The sequence below is a fragment of the Lissotriton helveticus genome, chromosome 4_1 (genome assembly GCF_964261635.1).
Source record: "Lissotriton helveticus chromosome 4_1, aLisHel1.1, whole genome shotgun sequence".
NCBI classification, from domain to species: domain Eukaryota; kingdom Metazoa; phylum Chordata; class Amphibia; order Caudata; family Salamandridae; genus Lissotriton; species Lissotriton helveticus.
The window spans coordinates 2054158079-2054177904 of record NC_136063.1 but is presented as its reverse complement, the minus strand read 5'-3'; positions in this window follow the sequence as shown (position 1 = coordinate 2054177904).

Genomic DNA, 19826 nt, shown 5'->3' with positions numbered 1-19826 from the left:
GAATCTATAACCGAAGTCATTATGTAATCTTTAACTTGCTGATCCTCAATTAAAGTGCTCTGATACCCATGGGTCTAGCCAGCGCTATATAAAACTTTGCAAATAATGGCCATGCCCATTGATGACTGGGCCCAAAACGACATTCTCCCCGGTCAGGCTCTCACTGGCAAAGTTTACAGTATACACTTGAATTTATAACTTATGACTTGCACCAGCTACAGACTCCATTCAATTACCTATTTTCATATTTAATAAAACATCCAATTTAATGGTGAAGTCCTGAATGAGGTGTGAAAGAGCAGGGACAATAACATGGAGTGGAAAGGTGTTTCCTTCCCCTAGTAGAAAGCCCAGTTGGGGTGGGCCCAGGAAAATAATTATCTTCAAAGGAGTCTGTCATGTTACAGGTAAATGTTTGGTGACACCTTTAAAGGCCCAGTCTTCGTACCCTTAGGCAGTCTGGCACCAAACCAGTGAGAAGAAAGCACCTCCAGATGTGGCCATCATCCTTAGAACACTTTCTCGACCTGCTGAAGATCAGAAAAGGGAGAAAAGAGGAGCCCGAAGGATTGGACATTCCTTTCCCTTTTACCCAGGACAAAGCTGTGGACTCCAAGGGTCAGTTGGATGACATCGCCCTCCCCCGTGTGGCTACTGGGACACAACAAACACTGAGAGGCTTTTTTCCTGTACTGCTCAGCTGACCAGTGGCAATTGGAACCGAACTTAACTTTGTTGTTGGCATCTGCCTGACACCTTGAGAGTCTGTAAGTGCCTTCCACTGAGGAGCTGGAAGTGTCATCCTATGGCTGTATGAGACACACAAGTACGTTTTTAACCTTTTGAAAACTGTTCCTCCAGAGCTTAGCAGGTACCAGTAAGTTTCTGACCACCAGTTCCACAGCTTTGATTGGATTTCAGTTTCATCCTGCTCATAGATCCCTGCTTCTCTGCAAATATGACAAAGTGTTATTCTGCGTTGGGACTGAGAATGGTTTAGCAAAATAATCTCTAGATACTTGCTTTAGGCACCTGGGTTTCTGTTCAAGGGGCTACAATTTCAGAAGTTGCCCACTCTGAGATTATTTTTATTCCCAAAAATCGCTTTCTGTGCTGGAACTCAAGGATACTCCATTGCAAAGGAAATTGAGTTTCCTTTCTGCATACTGAAGGTCTGCCTGCCCCATTTAGAGTCAGGCAGAACTGCAGTATGTCAGAGGCGGTGAATACTCCATCTATACCGCTGACAAACACAATGGAGGATCTTTAGCCATTTGACCTCTGGCCCAATTTAGAGTGGACGGTCAGATTACCATTTTTCACTTTCTGTCCCCACCTATATTCCCTGTAGGGTGTGCGCCTATGCATGCGCACCTTTCCTTTTGAAAACGCCCAGGTTCTTTTTTGGATGGCGCACTCTGATCATGCAGAAAGAGAGACTTCCCTGAGTGCTCATTTGAAATTTGAAAGTTTCCCTCGGTGCACAATGGCACTCATGCTCTGTGAGAGATCTTAGGGAAGTGTGGAGGTACTAGGTGGCATTTAGTGCAGGGATTTGCAGATTTTACACATGCTGCCAGCTTGGGGCAGGTGCTGTGGAATTTTATGTAAATAATTAAGATATAAGAGGCTGCTAAATGGGCACTGTGTAACGGGCTTTGTGCTGAGGCCCAGCTCTGGGGATGGTGGGTGGTTATGCAGTTTTGTGTGACTGGTGCTGAATGTAGGTCTGCTAAAGTTAATAGGGCAATTGGCATTTCCTTTGGGCATCAAAGCACATTTTTCATGACACTGGTCTCTCAAGTTTCAAGCAACCCAGAGTGGTGTAATGGCTGAGGCCAGGGGTTTAGGTGGGGTCAAGTGAAAACAGTAATGGGTTCATCCCAACTACTATATTCATGCCCTTCATGTTGGAAATAAAAACACTTTTTTATAAAAGTGATATAGGGCAGCAATGCAGTCCCTGTTACATTTCACTTTTTGACTTCTTGTTGTATGGTATATCCAATCCTGCTTCCTAGGAGTGTTTTATTTTCCCAGATGGGTTTCCAGTACTTTTTATTTTCATGCAGCTTATACAGAGCATCATGCAAGCTGAGTTGCCTCAAAGTGTTTACCTGAGTTGAGGGTGCGTATGGGATTTATGATGGGGCTAGACTGAGTGCTTTGAAATTGCATGTTAATACAGGGTGAGTTTCTCCTAGTGCCTCTCACTGGACCAGTAGGGTGTTCAGAAAACGTGCTCATGTAATCTTTGGCCTCTCTGTAGAGCACAAAATGAAGGTCTTATCTGTGCCATTTGGAATAAAGAAGACATTTGGCTGTCGAGACAGTGAGAGTAAAGTGTTAGGTAGGAGGAACAACAAATTAAAAGGGCAGCCTGAGGCAAGGGTTTAGCTTGACTCTAAGAGCCTGGGCATGGCCAAGTCCCAATAATGTGTGGCATGTAAATTATGCAACATACCTGATGAACCTCGTCAAAATTGCAAAAAGCATATTTGTTTAACATATGGAAGCATTTCACTTTAGTAAATCAGAATATTTCACTGCGTTTAAAAGCTTTTAATAAAATTGACAATTTTAAATATGAATTTAGAAACATTCCTGCCTCCTGCCATGACAACAAAGCCATTAGTGAACTAAAAGGTATGTTAGTTGTCATGTGCACACTAGATATGGCCTATATTCTTCTTATAGCTGCAAAAACATTATAGTTACATCTATTAAAGCAAACACATGATATGTTTTGAAGAGCACACATCAACAGCTTACATATTCCAACATGCTTTCATATGCAATAATGAAGAAAAAAGAGACACGTAAATGAAATGTGTGTTTAGGATCACACAATCTGGTCAAGCAGGGAAGCCTCGTTTGATCCCGGCTTTTTTTGTTTTCACATTGTGAAAAACACTAGATGGATATGATATTCTCTTTCCTACTTTATATCAAATGTTAATGTTTGTCTTCAATTTGTGTTACATGAGCTTAGAGTGTGGGTGGCAGGCAGAAGCCACATGAAAGATCAGCTCGTTTTGGTCTTGAGGTTTTAAGAGGACCCAAAGTGGAGCCGGAGTCAGGCATCTGGCTCAAACCTCCACTGGGTCGCCCACCTCTATGAAGTGTTGACAGTGCCAAAGGAAAAGAAACTGCAATGTGATGAAGAGAGTGAAAGCCTTTGAGGGGATGGAGGAAATGCATAATGGGAGAGAACATGCCCTGGAAGGATGTGCCTTGTTTGACACTCTAGAGCAGGGTTCTCCAAACCGGTCCTGGAGGGCCGGATCCATGCCAGATTTTTAAAATAACTACATGTATCTAAATGGGGATATGCACAAAATCTGGCATGGATCCGGCCCTCCAGGACCAGTTTGGAGACCCATGCTCTAGAGTAACCAATGGTCCATAGAGTGAAAACTTGTAAATGACCCCCATGACATTGGAGAGGGGGTCATTGCTTTTTTATTTTCAAAACAATATTCCGATTTGTGATTTTGTTTTTGGAACTAAAAAAAACATGGATTTTTGCCATTTGGCATCTTACAGAACCGTCAGTCAAACTTTCAATGCATTGAAAGGAACCACCATGATCCTGTCAACGCAAGATATGTCCACTGAGATAGTGGAGATCTATAAACTTGGCAGGCTGGTACTCCATCAGGGAACTGGAGTACTTTACTCCGTCACCATGATGTAGTAAATCCTATCTGCCGAACTCTAACTCATGTCCAAAGCTCCTTTCTTCGGAGGGACTTAAAAGCATTTTTGAATGATTTAACTTCCAGATTTTTCACTGAGACCAATCTAATTGGTGAATTTTAATATGGCTCCATCAAAGTCGGCCTCAAATCAAGCCTAGGTGTGGATTTATCTCTTCCATAGTCTATCATTGGCAATTAGTCCTTTTTTTGCTATTTCTACTTAAAACTTTAAAAATCATATCTATGTAAAGTATTTGTGCAGTACCAAAACAGTAACAAAGTCAGAATTGGACACAAGCTAAATCCCAAAGCAATGTTGGAAAATAGTGTACATTTAAAACACATTTACACAAAAATCCAATAAAGGAAAAGGGAGTTATAATTTTTTTAAGTTTAAATATAGAAATAGTGTTAAAAAGCATGAGGCTCAATCAAAGTAAACGGTTTGTACTTGTTTTGTACCTAGGCGAAAGTTAAGGCCAACCACGATGGAGGGCAGATCAGATACAAAAAACAGGTTTGATCTGGTCAGAAGTTTTATCTTCTGACTTAGTATCTGAAATGGAAGTCAAAAATCCTCAGTAGGGCAGGGCAGCAGGCTATAGCTGAAGAAGGCTTCAAAGTGTTGGATACCTGCTAGATGACATCTCAATAAAGGTTTTTACTTTTGGCAGGAGAAATTAGAATTTCCCACCCAGAGAGAGTCCCTGATTGGCTGGATACTTTTGGTGCTTTCACCTGGTGTTGATTTCAACCTTCGGAGACACTTTTTTGTAGCTCGGATTCTGCCAGTGGAGCAAGGCTGCAGGCTGTTATCAAAGAGAGCTCCACGAGGACGGATACTGTTTCTGTGAGAACCAGATGAATCGAATTTGCTGCTTTGGAAAAGTTTAGATAAGGAACATTTTGAATCTTTGGACCAGTGACAACACACACTTATCAGATCGGATTGGTAGGTTGGTTCCAGTCCTCCTGAGGTTCTTGAAGCCAAACATTTTCTAAGTCCCAAGGTTCAGGAGAAGTTCCAAGGATCCAGGACCTTAGGGACAACACTTTCGGGTCAGGACTTACATCGGCAGAAGCCAGCAGTATGTACCACAGAAGGTCGAGTTAGAAATTGTCAGATAGTTATTTGCAGAAAAGGGCTACTGTGGCTTGTTATTTCCCTGTACCTTGAAAAGGTGGGCAGCCTTTTGACCCTTGGAGATCACTCTGTTATCCTAAGTACATGAAGGAGAGCAGATCCAGTCCTCTAAGCTCTTCACAGATCACAGACAGCAGGTCCAGTCTTCTTCTGCACTTACACAGGTCCAGAAGGTGTTCTGAGGATAGTAACATGGGTGCCGCACTTTTGCCTGGCACCATCCCATCGGTGGAGGTGAAACCTGGCAGAATTAAAGGTCCCAGGGAGACCCCTACCCACTGTTTCCAGGATGCCCTGTGTGCCCTACTGCATACAATACCAGAGTACCCAAGATGGCAGAAATGTTCTTCTCCTGTGCAGAGCTCCTGTGCCCACCCCAGTGGTGTGACCAGGGAAATGAGCAACCCCTGCTTTGCGATCTCTCTAAACCAGTTCTGCCTGTTCTGAGAGCGGATTCTATCTCACTTAGTGCCTGCTTGACTGGGAGAACAAAGAAGGGCCCTGCACAGGTGTCACCTACATTTGCCTGTGACATAATGGGCCTCGCGGTAGTCAATCAAGTTTCTGGGACCAACACAGATGGTCATCCTGCCAGAGTCACCATATATGTCACCATGTCTTTCCTTCCACAGGTGATATATGAACGTGCAGTAAATACTTACGTGCTCTTACTTTATCTTTGCTGGCCCACGACTCAGAAATACTGACAGGGCTATAACTGTTCAAAATTGAATGCCATATTGCAGTTGTATTACAAACTATATTCTATTCACTTGTATATTCACATAGCACACATTGTTGCCAACCTTAGTGAGTGACAGAGGGATCTGACCACGTCCTGACGAAGAGGCAGTCAGCCTCGAAACATGTTGACAACACCAGGAGAACTAGCCCATTGTTAAGCTAGATTGTCTCCGCCACACTATTTTTAACGATACCATCCTATGACTAATAAATAATTTTTTGCTTTCATAAGGCCAGGTATTCTTTTAAATCTCACTTTTCCATATCACTCCTGACCCTACTTACACTCACTCAATACACTTCACATAGCACTTACAATATCTAAGTGCCCCAGCGTAGTCGCTAGTCGTAGCCCGCCCCGTCCCGCATTCGGGCGGGAAGACCCCGATGATGAAGCATGACAGCAAGGGCCCTTTTGGTGTGTGAGGGGTATTTTAACAAATACTGTGTATGCCTGATATACTCAGTCTCACAGGAAACCTTCTAGAGGTGTACCTTGTTGTTTATTTATACCATCCTGCCAGAGGAACAGAAAACCCCTCCTCACACCCAAGTCTTTGTCCTGCTTGAAAAGCAGTTTTCACACGTCATCATAGGGGCTATTGAGATTTCAGGTGCCAGTTCAGGCTCATGCAAATTGGCCTCCAGAGTCTTTAGGCAGGGAAAATATAGCTTTCTAAAAGTGCCTTTCTTAAAATCTTTATTACAAATCTGAGTTCTCCAGTGAATTGGGATTGTAATAAATATTTCAAAACATTCAGTAAAACATCGGAGATTTTAAAACAGCATAATCTCACAGGTTTCCAGTATTTTTGCCACAATCTTTAAAAATGTAGTAAAATTACAATTCAAAGAGATGTACTTAGCCTTGAGGTATGTGATCACAGCTTGCCTGCATGAGTGAATGCCTCGCTGGTTAAAGAGTGTGCTTAGAAGCCTCCTTCTCTCCTTCAGCAGACCATGGCAAAGACAAGTTATGTGGATTATGTTTTCCTTCCCTGTTTTACACAGTCTGCATTGGACGTTGTTAGTGTTCTGGGGCCAAGGCACAGCATGAGCAAGACCAATGAGGAGACCAAAATGGTTCTTAGTAAAGAGCATTTTTAGCTGCCTGGACCACCTGGCCTCCAGTTAGTGCTGGGGTTTAAGAATTTTGTATTCATTTTTGTATTTTGTATTCATAATCTTCCAAGCATGGGATCTGGTTGAGAGGGCCGCTTTGTCTTTTAATACAGAAAGGTTTTTCATCACACCCTTGATCACTTCCTTAAATGGCTCTGGAGGCAAGGGCTGTTCCCTTAGTGATCGAACGGACAGTTTGTCAATCGCAAAGTCTAAATACTGCTAGGAAGTAGGATTTGTATTTGTTTCAATTTCAGAGTCACAGTTGGTTTGCAGTCAATTACATTATTCTTTTTCAGACTTCTATATAGACTCCTCTCCTTGCAATTGTTTGGTTTACTAGACCAAACCAGAGCCATAAATGGGCCAGGAAAGCATTGCGAGGGAGATAATAGAGTGATATAAATGTTTTCGTGAAGATTGTATTTGATATAGTCACATCTCTACCTCATAGTACCGCACTTCCATAGGAGATACTAGGTGGTAGCTCTGCTGCTATTAATTGTAGCAGTAGTAAGTAGTTTGGGCCACCTAATGATCTCTGCAAACTGCAAAATGCATTGAGTAGATTGTTTCCATTCCTCTGCAGGTTAGACAAATTAGACTAGTGCAAAACATAAACCCCTTTCGGTATACATTAGTTTCAATTGCAGTTTTATAGGGTAGCATGGAGCATGAAACTTACAGTTCGAGCGTTGCCACTGTGCCTTCACCCGTGCCTTCACCCTACTGTGCTACTACAGAACATGAAGTGCACATCAATACTAATTTCCTACTGACATTTCAAGTACTCATGGACATTAGTAAGGGGTAGTAGCTGCTGTGCCTTGCTTGCCATGTTGTGAGATTTTCTTAAAACCAAACCCCAACACTTTTAATAATTTGTACAAGCGAAGGGAATAGGCCCAACACGCTGGACTTCATTCTGGAGTACAGAGATGGGACTTGTTTCTGACAATCATAACCTATGTTTTCCCACCATTACATTTTAGACAGCTAAGGCTCATCCAGATGGTCACAGCTGCTAGTCAATTCCTCAACTGACCTGTATTTCTACACTCGTGGGCAAATGAGATGACAGGCTCGATGTTGTCCACATATGTGATCAATGACAGTTCGAATGAGATCATAATGTCTGCCCAAAGTCATACATAAATGTTGAACAGGGTGAGGCTCAATCAAGAACCCTGAGGAACAACATATGGGATATGAAGAGTGGAGGAGAGGAAGGGCTTGTCTGAAATTTGAAAGCAGGGGTCTGTGAAAAGAATGAGAACCCCTTTAATGCCGTTTTGCTTATACCACAATGTGATAGTTGATGGAACAGAGATTTATGGGACACCATGCCGAATGCAGCACTTACACTCATTAGAATGATATCTGCAGTGGTGTCTCGGTCTAAGATAGGGGTGTGCGGTTTTCGAAAAATTTGCTTTCACGTAATTGAAATTACATGTAATTTTGTAAAATGCTAATCTGTCATTTCACCCTACATTTAAGTGAGAAATGCCTCCATAGGTCACTTTTTGTCACAAGGCTGCATTTGAACAAAAGTACCACAAACGCAGCAACTCATGGTTTATTATTCCTGTGCATTGACCATTAATGTTTACAGAGAATTGCATCATTTGCGGTAGATTTTTACCATGAATGACATAAAGTTATACAAAGTAGCATAATAGTGCAATTACTCTTCAGAAATGGCAAGCAATGCCAACTAAGTTTTATGATGTGGACAAAAGCCTTGCCATGAGGAATAAGGTGGTATTTGGACAAAATATCAAGTTGTAAATATAGGGCTACAGAATTATTGGAAAAAATATGAAACAAAAATATTGTGATGCAGAAATATCACTGTCAAGAATGTCGATTTTTCCACTTAAGTAATATCGTTGTTAGGAATATTGTTCTAGTCAATATCGTTTTCAATAATATAGTTCTATAAAATGTTGGTTTTTAATTATCTTAATGTGTTTTAGTTCATATGTTAATTTTGTGGTATTACTGTTTGCATAATTGTTAATAATATTATTAAATATAGTTTGTAATTTTAAGTAATTTATCATATTTAATTTAACTGCTAATAGTAATTACTATACTAACACTAATTTATGATGTTATAGCAAGTTGCTAGATTTGTAGAGGTATATGGTGGGAAGTTAGTTAAGTAATAATCAAATAACGATAAATTGGTAAATGATTAGTGAATTATTTAATTGATTATTAATTATGCAAATTGTGAAATATTTATATTTTGTAGTTATATTTTAGGTGTGGAATCCTGGGTTTGTAGGGGCAGAGGGTGGGAAGTTAATTAAGTAATTATTATTTAAACATGTATTATTGCATGATTATTTATTATGTTATCGATTATTAATTACGTAAATTGTATAATGGCTTTATATACTAGTTATATTTTAGGTATGAGCTGTTGGATTTGTAGGAAAATAGGATGGGAAGTTCATTTAGTATTAACAAATTATCAATTATGTATGTGCTAATAATAATGTATTTGAGAATCAATTATGTATATTTTGTAATATTGATTTATTTTAATTATATTTTAGTTGCAGGTTGCTAGCTTTGTAAGTGTAATTTGTAATTCCTATACACTTTGTAAGTCGATAGGAAGGAACATTATTAAATATTAATTAAATAATAATTAATTAACAAATCGTTAATTCATAAGTTAATTGTAAGACACAAAGTGGTTCCGCACTCAACAATAAAGTCTGTAAGATTCAAATGGAGAACAGTCTTTATATGTACGTCGAAAAATTTCCAATGCAATGTAGTTTCTCTTTTTTTCAAACAAGTTCGTTATTGGTCTTTCTTTCACATAAAAACAAGGCAGGCAGAAAAAATCCAGTAGCCAACGTGTTTCGTTCCACAGGGACTTCTTCAAGGCTCCACAATGTAAAACCGAACATCCAATTTCAAGTTTTGCTTTTGGCACGACTTATATGCTGGGCTCGCACATTTTATATAGAGTGTTTATCGATTCACGTGGCTTGATAACCAAGGTTCCGTCCATGCGTCTGCATATAAGTTGTGCCAAAAGCAAAACTTGAGATTGGATGTTCGGTTTTACACTGTAGAGCCCTGAAGAAGTTCCTTTGGGACGAAACAAGTTGGTTACTGAAAGAAAGATCAAAGAAGAACTTGTTTGAAAAGAAAGAAACTACATTGCATTGGAAATTTTTCGACATACACATATGTTCTCCATTTGAATCCTGCAGACTTTATTGTTGAGTGTGAAACCACTTTGTGTCTTATATTGGTTTGGAGTCTTTTCCAAATATGGAGTAAAGAGGGGTGTACGCCTTGGTTTCCAGCACCAGTATTCACTTCCCATATTTTATTGACAAGGGTGGATTGTTTTTACTTCAACCCTCTGTTCACTATTGTATATTCATTATTTAATTGTTTATAAATTATATAAATTGTGTTATACTAATTTATTTTATTTAGTATTTTGAGTTGGGCTGCTAGGTATGTGGGGGTATAGTGTGGGAAGTTAATTAAGTAATAAATCAGTACCATTTTATGAAACACATTGATAATACATTTTAAAATTGTATAATAATCATGTGAATTGTTTATTTCTTTTTCTATATATAATTTTATTTAAGAATAATCTTCATATTAGGATTTTTATGTTTGCTCTAAATTTATAGTGTTCTTCAAATATGAAATGGGTTTGAAGTGAAGAACCTTCCCTACTGTTGCACAGGCTGGATGGGAATAGTAAATGTAACCCCTCCGACGTCCAACGTTGTATCTGCTGTTGCACAGACTGGAGTGGGAATAGTAAATTTTACCTCTCCAAAGTCCAACACTTGTCATGCTATTGCACAGACTGGAGTGGGAATAGAAATTCTTACCCCTCTGAAATCCAAAGCTTTCCCTGCTATTGCACAGATTGGAGATGGAATAGTAAATCTTGCCCCTCCTAAGTTCAGTACTTTTCATACTGTTGACCTGAGTGGAGCAGGAATAGTAAATGTAACCCCTCCGAAAGCCTACGCTTTCACTACTGTTGAATAAATTATAGTATAGTTGTTATTCCCATACTTCAATATGTTTTCTAATATTGTTTAAATATATGTATTATAATTTATTTTTAAAATTGTATATTATTTAAAAATCTATTACCTACTGGTGGTCGCCAGTAGGTAGTTATAGTTAGGACCTGTTATCCATAGGAAAATCGCAACATACTATTGGCAATAACTTTGGCGTCGATTGATGAAATTTTCCAAACTTTTGACCAGGTCATTTCCGCTCCTTCCCTGAAAGTTTGGGGGTGATTGGTGAAGTGGGGGCCGAGAAAAAAGGGGTGTCCCAAAATACGTTTTTTTCCATGCAATCTCTCATAGGACCATTAGCCACGGGTACAGCTCGAACGGCTGAGCAGAATTACACCAAGTCTGGCAGAGAGGTAGTCCTCAGTTCTGACTTGTGCCTTTGGCATATTTGGTGTCAATCTGTTCAGTAGTTTCTTTGAAAATTGTGGTTAAAGTCATTTATATATCCATGGGCGTGGAGGATCCGTGGATTGTGCGAGGATTGGTTTCGAAGGATAAGCGCACCGTTCCAATCACGCGCTCAATTCTAATTGGCAGTCAAGCGGTTGTAAACGTTCGAAACTAGGAACTGTTGGCTGCCATTTTGTGTCTCGGTAGAAGCGAGGGTGAAGAAATCTGTGAAATATGTTGGCAAAAACGTGAACAGGGGCAGGTTAGACACACCCTGACCCCCTAGGCCTGCTCAGGGGGTGACATAGGGACCAGTGGGGCAAAAAAAGTAAGAACATTCTTTTACAAAAAAAGTCGCAAGATGCGTGTAGAATCCGCGCATTTGGTCGCTGAAAAAATGAAGCATGTATTTTTCAGATATATGTCAAACTTATGTGTATAGATGATGGGTGGTTCTACAAAGAACCCTTGTGTTTATTGAGAGATTTTAGTAATTACAAGTAAGTACCAATGCAGAGTCTAAAGTTCATGAGGAAGACTCGGTGTCCTTTATCTGTAAAATGTACACTATCTCTTTAATAGATGCCCATGCATATTGAAGCGCAGATTGTTGTGGTATATGGACAATATTCTATAGTCTCGTAGAAAAGTAGAAAGATTGTTTTCACATGTTTATTCACTTATCTGCGCAGATCAGGGGTTCCAGTCTTCCCCTATCTCGATGACTGGTTGTTGAAGGCGGGCTCCCCCAGACAGAGTCGTCTCCCACCTCCAGACTACGATCGACCTCTTGCACCTGCTGGGGTTGTCCATCAACGTGCCGAATTCGTACCTGTGCCCCTCTCAGAAGCTCCTCTTTATCGGAGCGGTCCTGGACTTTTTCCCTCCGAATAGCGGGTTCGGGATATTTAGGCTCTGATTCTATTCTTTCAGATTTTATACCGGGTCTCAGTCAGGTTGACGCTGCGGCTCCTAGGGCTGAAGGCCTCATGCATCCTGGTGGTGCATCAGGCAAGGTGGCATGTGAATAAATATAAACATAGGCCACGCAGTTTGCATCCTGTCATATGCAAATTCCAGGGGGTGGTGGTTCCCGGGGCTGGAGGGGGGGTCGTTGAAGCCCTGATGGAGCAAGGCTGCACACGTAAAGCAACTTGCTTGGATTAAGACCTCTCAAAATAATATTAATGTACTAACTAACATGTTTCGTCATATTAATATTGCATTACATGACATTTCTAGAATCTAGGGAAAGATTGACAATGTGCTCTTACTAACTGTAATCCGCTTGCATTAAAATGGCTGCTGCTACGTGGGATTTCCTACTGTGCATGCGTCTGTCAAACTCACGTGATATTACATATTACTTCGCTTGGTGGGAAACATTTGCTTCTGCGCACTAGAACTAAGATGGCTGTTCTGTGTCCTAAACGTGCAAGAAGCTTGCATCGCTGCTTTTGCTAAGCTGTTTGTTCTGCTTAATCCCTAATGCAATAGTTTAAATAAAGTAATGGCAATAGAGTAGAGATAAGTGGTATACAGTGCATTCATTTATTCTGTGATTCTGAAACTGTTTATCTTATGTTTTTGCATGTATCGCATTTGCGCCTGAAATGTACTTCTGAACTCCATCTTTGGAGGAACTGCGCCTGCGCAAAGAAACTCAAGCTATTGAAGCCGTGGCATTGAACCGATGCCAGCATCAGATATGAACTGTGAAAACTATGAGATCATAACCGCCCAACCCTGCCAGAGGAAGCTGAATTGTACAATTTTTCAAAACATTGTATCTTATTGATACATTCACTGCCGGGTGGAATAAAAGTACATGGGAAGATAAAGTTATGGGAGGGAACATAATTTAAATACTGAATGACAGTTACCTCATATTAATATGGTGTGATGACCTCTCCTCTTCTTTTGACCAATAAAATTGTGGGATTCACACATTTGCAACATTAGAGGGTGGTACACTGACCTGGAAAATAGTATAACTAGGGTAGGCTTAGCTCGTTAGATTGTCCGACTTGTCCGAATAGCTGACCTGTCACTGACCCAACGCACTCAATAGGTGAACGAGAGCAGAGGTGCTGGAGGAGGACTCTGTCAAAAAATTCGATAACCCAATCTGGGTTCTGGGAAGGAGTTCTATAACCCAATCGGGTTCAACTGTTAGCTGCAGAGAGGGTTTGCAATGCTGGCATTCTGAACTTTAGCTGTGGTGCCGATCTATTCCTGTGGTGGTCCAGTCCTGATCCAATTTGGTCCGTAATCTGTCCTGATTTTGGTCTGCAACTGTTCTTTCTCGCTGGGACCTGCACTTTTGGAGTTCTGTCCTTTATCCCAGCCAGGGTTGGTCTTCACACCATTCTAGGTAACTATAAAGTGTGGGTTTGTCATTGTACTGTTTTCCCTTTCATACCCACCCTGTGTTTAATGCCTAACAATATTTCTTTCCACATTATTGCACAATTCATTTTTAATCTTCATCATTCTAAATAGAGCAAGACATTATTGATTTTATTATGGTTTCAAAACATTTAAGAATTTTAGAAAAATAACTTAAACCTTTCCCGAGTTTGTGGCTATTTATGAAATGATAATGTTATTCTACTACCTATTTTTTTGCTAACTCCCTTGAACCTCTAGGACTTTAGGTATCGATGACTTGGATTGGTAAGTCAAATGGTATAGGTCCCGAATGGTTAAATTAGAATTGATTGAGTGTAGGTTAACCTGTTCAATGTGTATATAGTTTTATGGGCCCAGGTGAGTATACCGAGCAGGTGAGCCTGCGCTCTATCAGCCCACATACTTTTAATATTGTAGGTGGGGGAGTTGGACGTGAAAGTGGTGCAAGGGGGTTGTAAATCTGGTACACAGTGTTTTGTTTTTATTTGCTTTTCTTTCTGTGATGTAGAAGATCCTGGGTAAATATAAAGGTTTTTGTACAGCCAGAAACTTTTAACCCTACCTCCAAAAGGCTTTCTGCCTGTTACCATAGTAACAGTTCATGGAACACTTACGTGAGCACAGAGGTTAAAAGTTCACCACACTATGTTGCTAATGAGTTAGCCTCAGAATTATACTTCAAAATATAAATATCATTTCTATTGATGACTGCTACCCCCACAAAAAAGAACAGACGTATGTACTTTTTTTATGAACTTTTATTGAAACAATAACTGGAACTATAACTAAAAGATAACAATACAATAGTTAACTAGAACTATAACTAACAAAACAATATAATAAACAACATATACTATGGAGCCCAAAAGAAGTATTGTAGTTAATATGCAAAACAAAAAAGAAAATTAGAGTTTAAAATTAGATTGATGTGACTAAATGAGGTCAAACATTACAAGTCAAAGTAACACTTGATGATGTTAATATATTTTTAAATGTTTGCAGTGTGTTAAATATTGGACAGATTTGTTAGCATGAGCTGAAATCCATTTTGTATTTCTGGCAGCCATTTTGTCTGCCATGTGCTCTGTCCTACCTTTCTGTTAACTGCTCTTGTAGTCTGCCTAGAGATAAACTATATTCTGCATCCTCCACTTCGCACATGCCCAGAAGGGCCTAGCTAGTAGAATGCACCTGCTTCTCTAGTATAACTGTCAGGCTATTTTTGCTGCTGTATGGAGAAGTAACTCTCCTCCCACCTTGTTGAGCAAGTAGATCTTGTATGCCCAACTTAGTCATTTTGCATGCTTACATGAGCCAGGACTGCCCCTTGGTTTTATGCTGAGTAGGTAACCTTCACATATATAAGGCCCCAGTGTTCTGTACTCTTTAGACTGCCTCATTCAGTTGCTAAGGCTTCTGTGTGATGTAGTCTCAACTCATTTGAGTTTAATAAAAATGATCTTTTATATTTCAGCTTCTGTGCCAATTTCTTCTTTGTTGGTTTAAAAGGACTAAGTATCAGTGAGACCCCTGAGAAGGATGTTTGATTACTTGAAGTGTGCCTGAAACGCTTCCACTGGCATTGTACATGCAGACTTTAGTCCATCCTTTTTATCAATTTTTGCAGATTGAGATATAACGTCCTACCTCTGTTATTCATCTCCTACTTTCTCCTTTCAAATTATCTTGTAAAGACATTAACAACAATTAAAGGGAACATTTTCAGCATATTTTTAATAAGGCATTTGACACAATGCATAGTGACACCGTATTTAGTGAATGTTTTGAAATACATTTTCACAAGTCTTAAAAAAGGTGAATGCAAGAAAAGTTACTTGCTGCATATGCAAGACTGCTTTCAAGAGGAAATCCCAATAAAGAGGACTGGTGTGGAACTGCAAGTATGCAGAAGCACTTGCAGACTAAGAATCCGGTCAACTTTGCAAGGGAAGAGTTAAGGAGATTGAGAGAGGCTCCTCCTGCTTCATGAGGAGGCCCAAGTACCAGTGGAGCAACACCGTCAACCTCTACTGCACAGCCTAATATTCGTCCACAATTTGGAACCCTTAAAGAAAAAAAGTAAGAAGGTTGGGAGCTCTGTATGCCATCCTAATACATAATCATCCTTCTGTACATTATGTACATTGTGGTAACCGAAAAAAGAGTTAAAAATGTATGTTGTACATATGTCCAAGCTTAATTTTAATGTTCTTAAAAACGATTGTTCTCAATAGGATTGGGGATGAAAAATAATCATCAGAGGTTATATTTGGACAGCAAAATAGGAAATAGTATTGCATTATACAAATGTTAGGCCGAGATTGGTCACTCACTTCATTCACAAACCCCTGGGCTTGATCTGATAGAACCCTTTTTGGACTTCCATGATCTAGAAATTCAGAAATAAATAGCAAGGAAAATTAAAAGACAAGTTTACAAAAAAAAACATTTTTACTTTGTATCTGAAGTACAGGCTGAAAACGTGTAACGAGCTTTAACATTAGAAATGGGTTTCAGAAAGAAACGTTAATTAGACTATCACAATGCAGATTTATATTTTATAAAAATATTTCTAGAAGCCAGAAAAATTAGAACTCATACATTGTTCAATTTTATATCACATATTTGGGCAATAAAATTGGGAGGACATGCTTTTTTTACGTTTGGTTGATTTCAGAATGCCTATGAATTCTAGTAAAACATGACAATAACACAGTTATCCATCTGCAAACACATGAAATACACAAGTGCTTATCTCAGAAAGGTTTTCAATCAAGAAATGTTGAAGACAAACTTTATAACTTCATTAGGTCCATTGCAATTTACGGCTGACATATGGAGAGCAGTCAGTGGATCTGGTGTGTCGAGTTGTTCACCACTACGTTGTATAGTGTATGGGCTGGACAGCTTGTGGCAACCAGTACGTCTCATGGTTGAGATATCTTGATAATGAGATAGAACAGGGGGCAAATGAAGTTTAAGGTTATTAAAAAACATGGAGAGCGTGCTAATATACAACATTGACCAATCAATTACATGTGCAGTGCATGGGGAGGAAGCAGCACGTGACACACTACTTAAGAAATTATATGCGGCAGGATTAAGTGATTTGCTCAGAAACATCGCCTACCAAGGCAAAATATTTAAGCTATAAGAGCTGGAAACCGCGCTAAAATACACTTTTGCCGAAAACATTACTTTTACAATGCATGGGGCAAGTGACGCACTACTTACACGAGAAAAACTACATCCTATTCACATGAACAGCACGTAGCACACTGCTGTAGGAGTGGCCACGTGGCGCTGGCAAATTAAAAAAAACGCACCAGGGTTAAGTGATTTGCACAGAAACAAAAGTTACGAAGTCAACTTTAATGATATAAAAAAGCAGGAAAGCGTGCTAAAAACAGCATTGCTGTGATTGGGCATGTTGTAATTGAGAAAAAGCTAATGTGAAGGCAACTCCTAAGGGGTACATACATAGATGGAGTTCGGATGTCCCCGTGGTCTTAAAGTGGCTTCAGGAGGGGGGCTTTGCAGCCCTCCTCCATAAAATAATAATATATAATTATCCATGCCCGGGGCTGGGGACCCCGGGGCCCGGAATTGGACATGGGAAGGGGTCACGCAGCCCACTTCCCATAATAAAATTGAATACGTATACTCCGCTTATTGTCATTGTACCATAAGCGCACCCTTCCGATCACGTGCTAAAGGCTAATTGGCTGTCAAGTGGTTGTCAACATTCAAAACTAGAAACTATTGGCAGTCATTTTATGTCTCGGTACAAGGGAGGCTGAAGAAGCATGTGAAATGTGTGTTTAAAACGTGAAAAGGGGGAGGGTAGACACACCCTGATCTTCTAGGTCTCCTCAAGGGGTCCCACAAGGTCTCCCAGGGCCCCTATTTAGTTTTCTTTTTTTGGGAAAAATCGCGGGGTGCGCGTATGATCCGCACATTATAGCGATATTTTTTTTTAAAAAGGATGCGGGCTTCCGCGCGTTCTTGGTCATTTGCATTCTTTCAACTGTTTAGAGGAGATGCAGCAGTGCTGTATCCAAGATCCACCACTGAGTAAGAAAAGGTAACGAGAACACTATTTACCTGCTAAGTGAATTACTACCCATAGGATTACAGTGATATACTTTTTAAGAAAGTCAAAGAAAATTATTAAAATAATAACCTCAGATAATCTCTTGTCTTAATATTTATATTAAATATATATAAATACGTTTTCACACCTCGTCTGATATGTATTTGACATCACGCGCTACCGCGTGTCCGTTACGTTGCGTTATACGTACATCTCACGTATGCGCAAGGCATCGCACACAAGTCGAGGGTCCTAGACAGCGACCCTAAAATGGCGGACACATTTCACGCAGTAAATGAGTAGGGTGGTTGTAGGGTGCGCAACTGCAAAAAAAATTATAAAAATAATTTAAGTATATTATAAACAAAATAACATTATGAAAAAATATATATTTTCATGTAAAAAATTAATTAAAAAAATATTTAATGTAATTTAAAAAATAACATCTAAAAATAAAAAGATTAAAAAAATGTAGTTAGAAAATATAAAAAAAAAATACAAATATTTACAAATTAGCATTTAAAAAATCTTTGAAATTCACTGAAAAAACCATAGGTTTCAGACATGTTATAGTTAGGAATAAGCATTTAAAAAACCTTTGTAATTCACTGAAAAAAACATAGGTTTCAAGTAAGTTATAGTTAGCAATTAGCATTTAATAAACCTATGAAATTCACTGAAAAAACCATAGGTTTCAGGGGTGTTATAGTTAGCTGGACATTTCACTGGTATAAAACCATTGAAATTCCCCTGTTATAGTTAGTTGTACTAACTATAACTCGCGCGCCCGCAATCCACTGCTGATGATGTCACATATACATCATTCATGACATGGTCAGTGACATCACTGATGACATCACTGATGACATCTCAAATGACATTACTGATGACATCACTGATGATATCATCCAGTTAAAGAAGTTTGGTTTGTTATTTAAATATGTAATACATATGTATATATAGCAATCTGCCTTGAAGACTGAGTGAGCCATCTTGTGAATCAGTAGAGCCAAGTCGCAGGAAAACAGTGAAACAAAGGTGAAAAAAATGAAAAGGAGGCAGGGTAGAAACATCCTGATCCCCTCAGGGGGGTTCCACAAGGACCCCCAGGGCCCAAAAAAGCATTTTTTAAATATAATTGTGGTGGAATTCACACAGGGTCACAAATCCTGCAGAAATTATAAAAAAATGAAGCGCTGGTTCCTGCGCTTCATTTAAATGAGGCCTCCTGGGTGGGCCAGGTCCCGTGGGCATTGCCCAACTTATACTTTATAATTGCGGGGGCCTGCAGAGGCCCCCACAGCCCTGGGGACTGCCACCTCCCCCAGGGCTATGTTAATGATATGTGGGAGGGCACACAGCCCTCCCGCAGCCCCGGGGACCGCCACCCCCGGGGCTTGTTTTTTAATTTGTGGGAGGGCCTCCGAGGCCCCCACAAGCCCTGGGTACTGCCACCCCCGGGGCTTTTCATACATATTCATGGGGCATATGGCCCCCGCTGCCCCGGGACTGCCATCCCGGGGCTGTTTTAAACAAACAAAAACCTGTGTGGGGGGCTCCAGCCCCCCCACATGCCCCGGGGACTGCCACCTCCCCGGGGCACTACAATGCAAATGCTGGGTTCATTATGGACCACAGAGCCAAAAGGACCTGGGGCTTCACTCACATTGGGAGGGGGGCCTCCCTGCCCCTCTCCCGGAATTCTTGATGGCCCTGTGAACTATCATCCCCCAGGGTCGGCTGCTGCAGTGTCCTGGGGTGCCCACCCATGGGACATTGCTGTTTGCTATGACAGGGCAGGATGATGGCTCCCGCCCTGTCATAGCAAACTGTGCACTAACACATACATTCCTACAATCACATGTGAGTTATCCATGCAGTCCTCTATCCACTCTGAGGTTCCGCAAAAATTATTACGACGTTCTGGGCATTACTGAATATGGACGAGTTTGGTATCTACGAACCGCAAATGACGAGTTCGGCAAGTGTGCGAAATTTCGCTACACTACCTGCCAGGGTTCGTTTAATATTACGTGTTCTTCATCTGAAACCCTTGGGTTCCATTTTAGATACAGCATCCATTTTGTTTCTTGCCCTCACGTAGTCAGCGAGCAGGTAACTGTTCGCTCCTT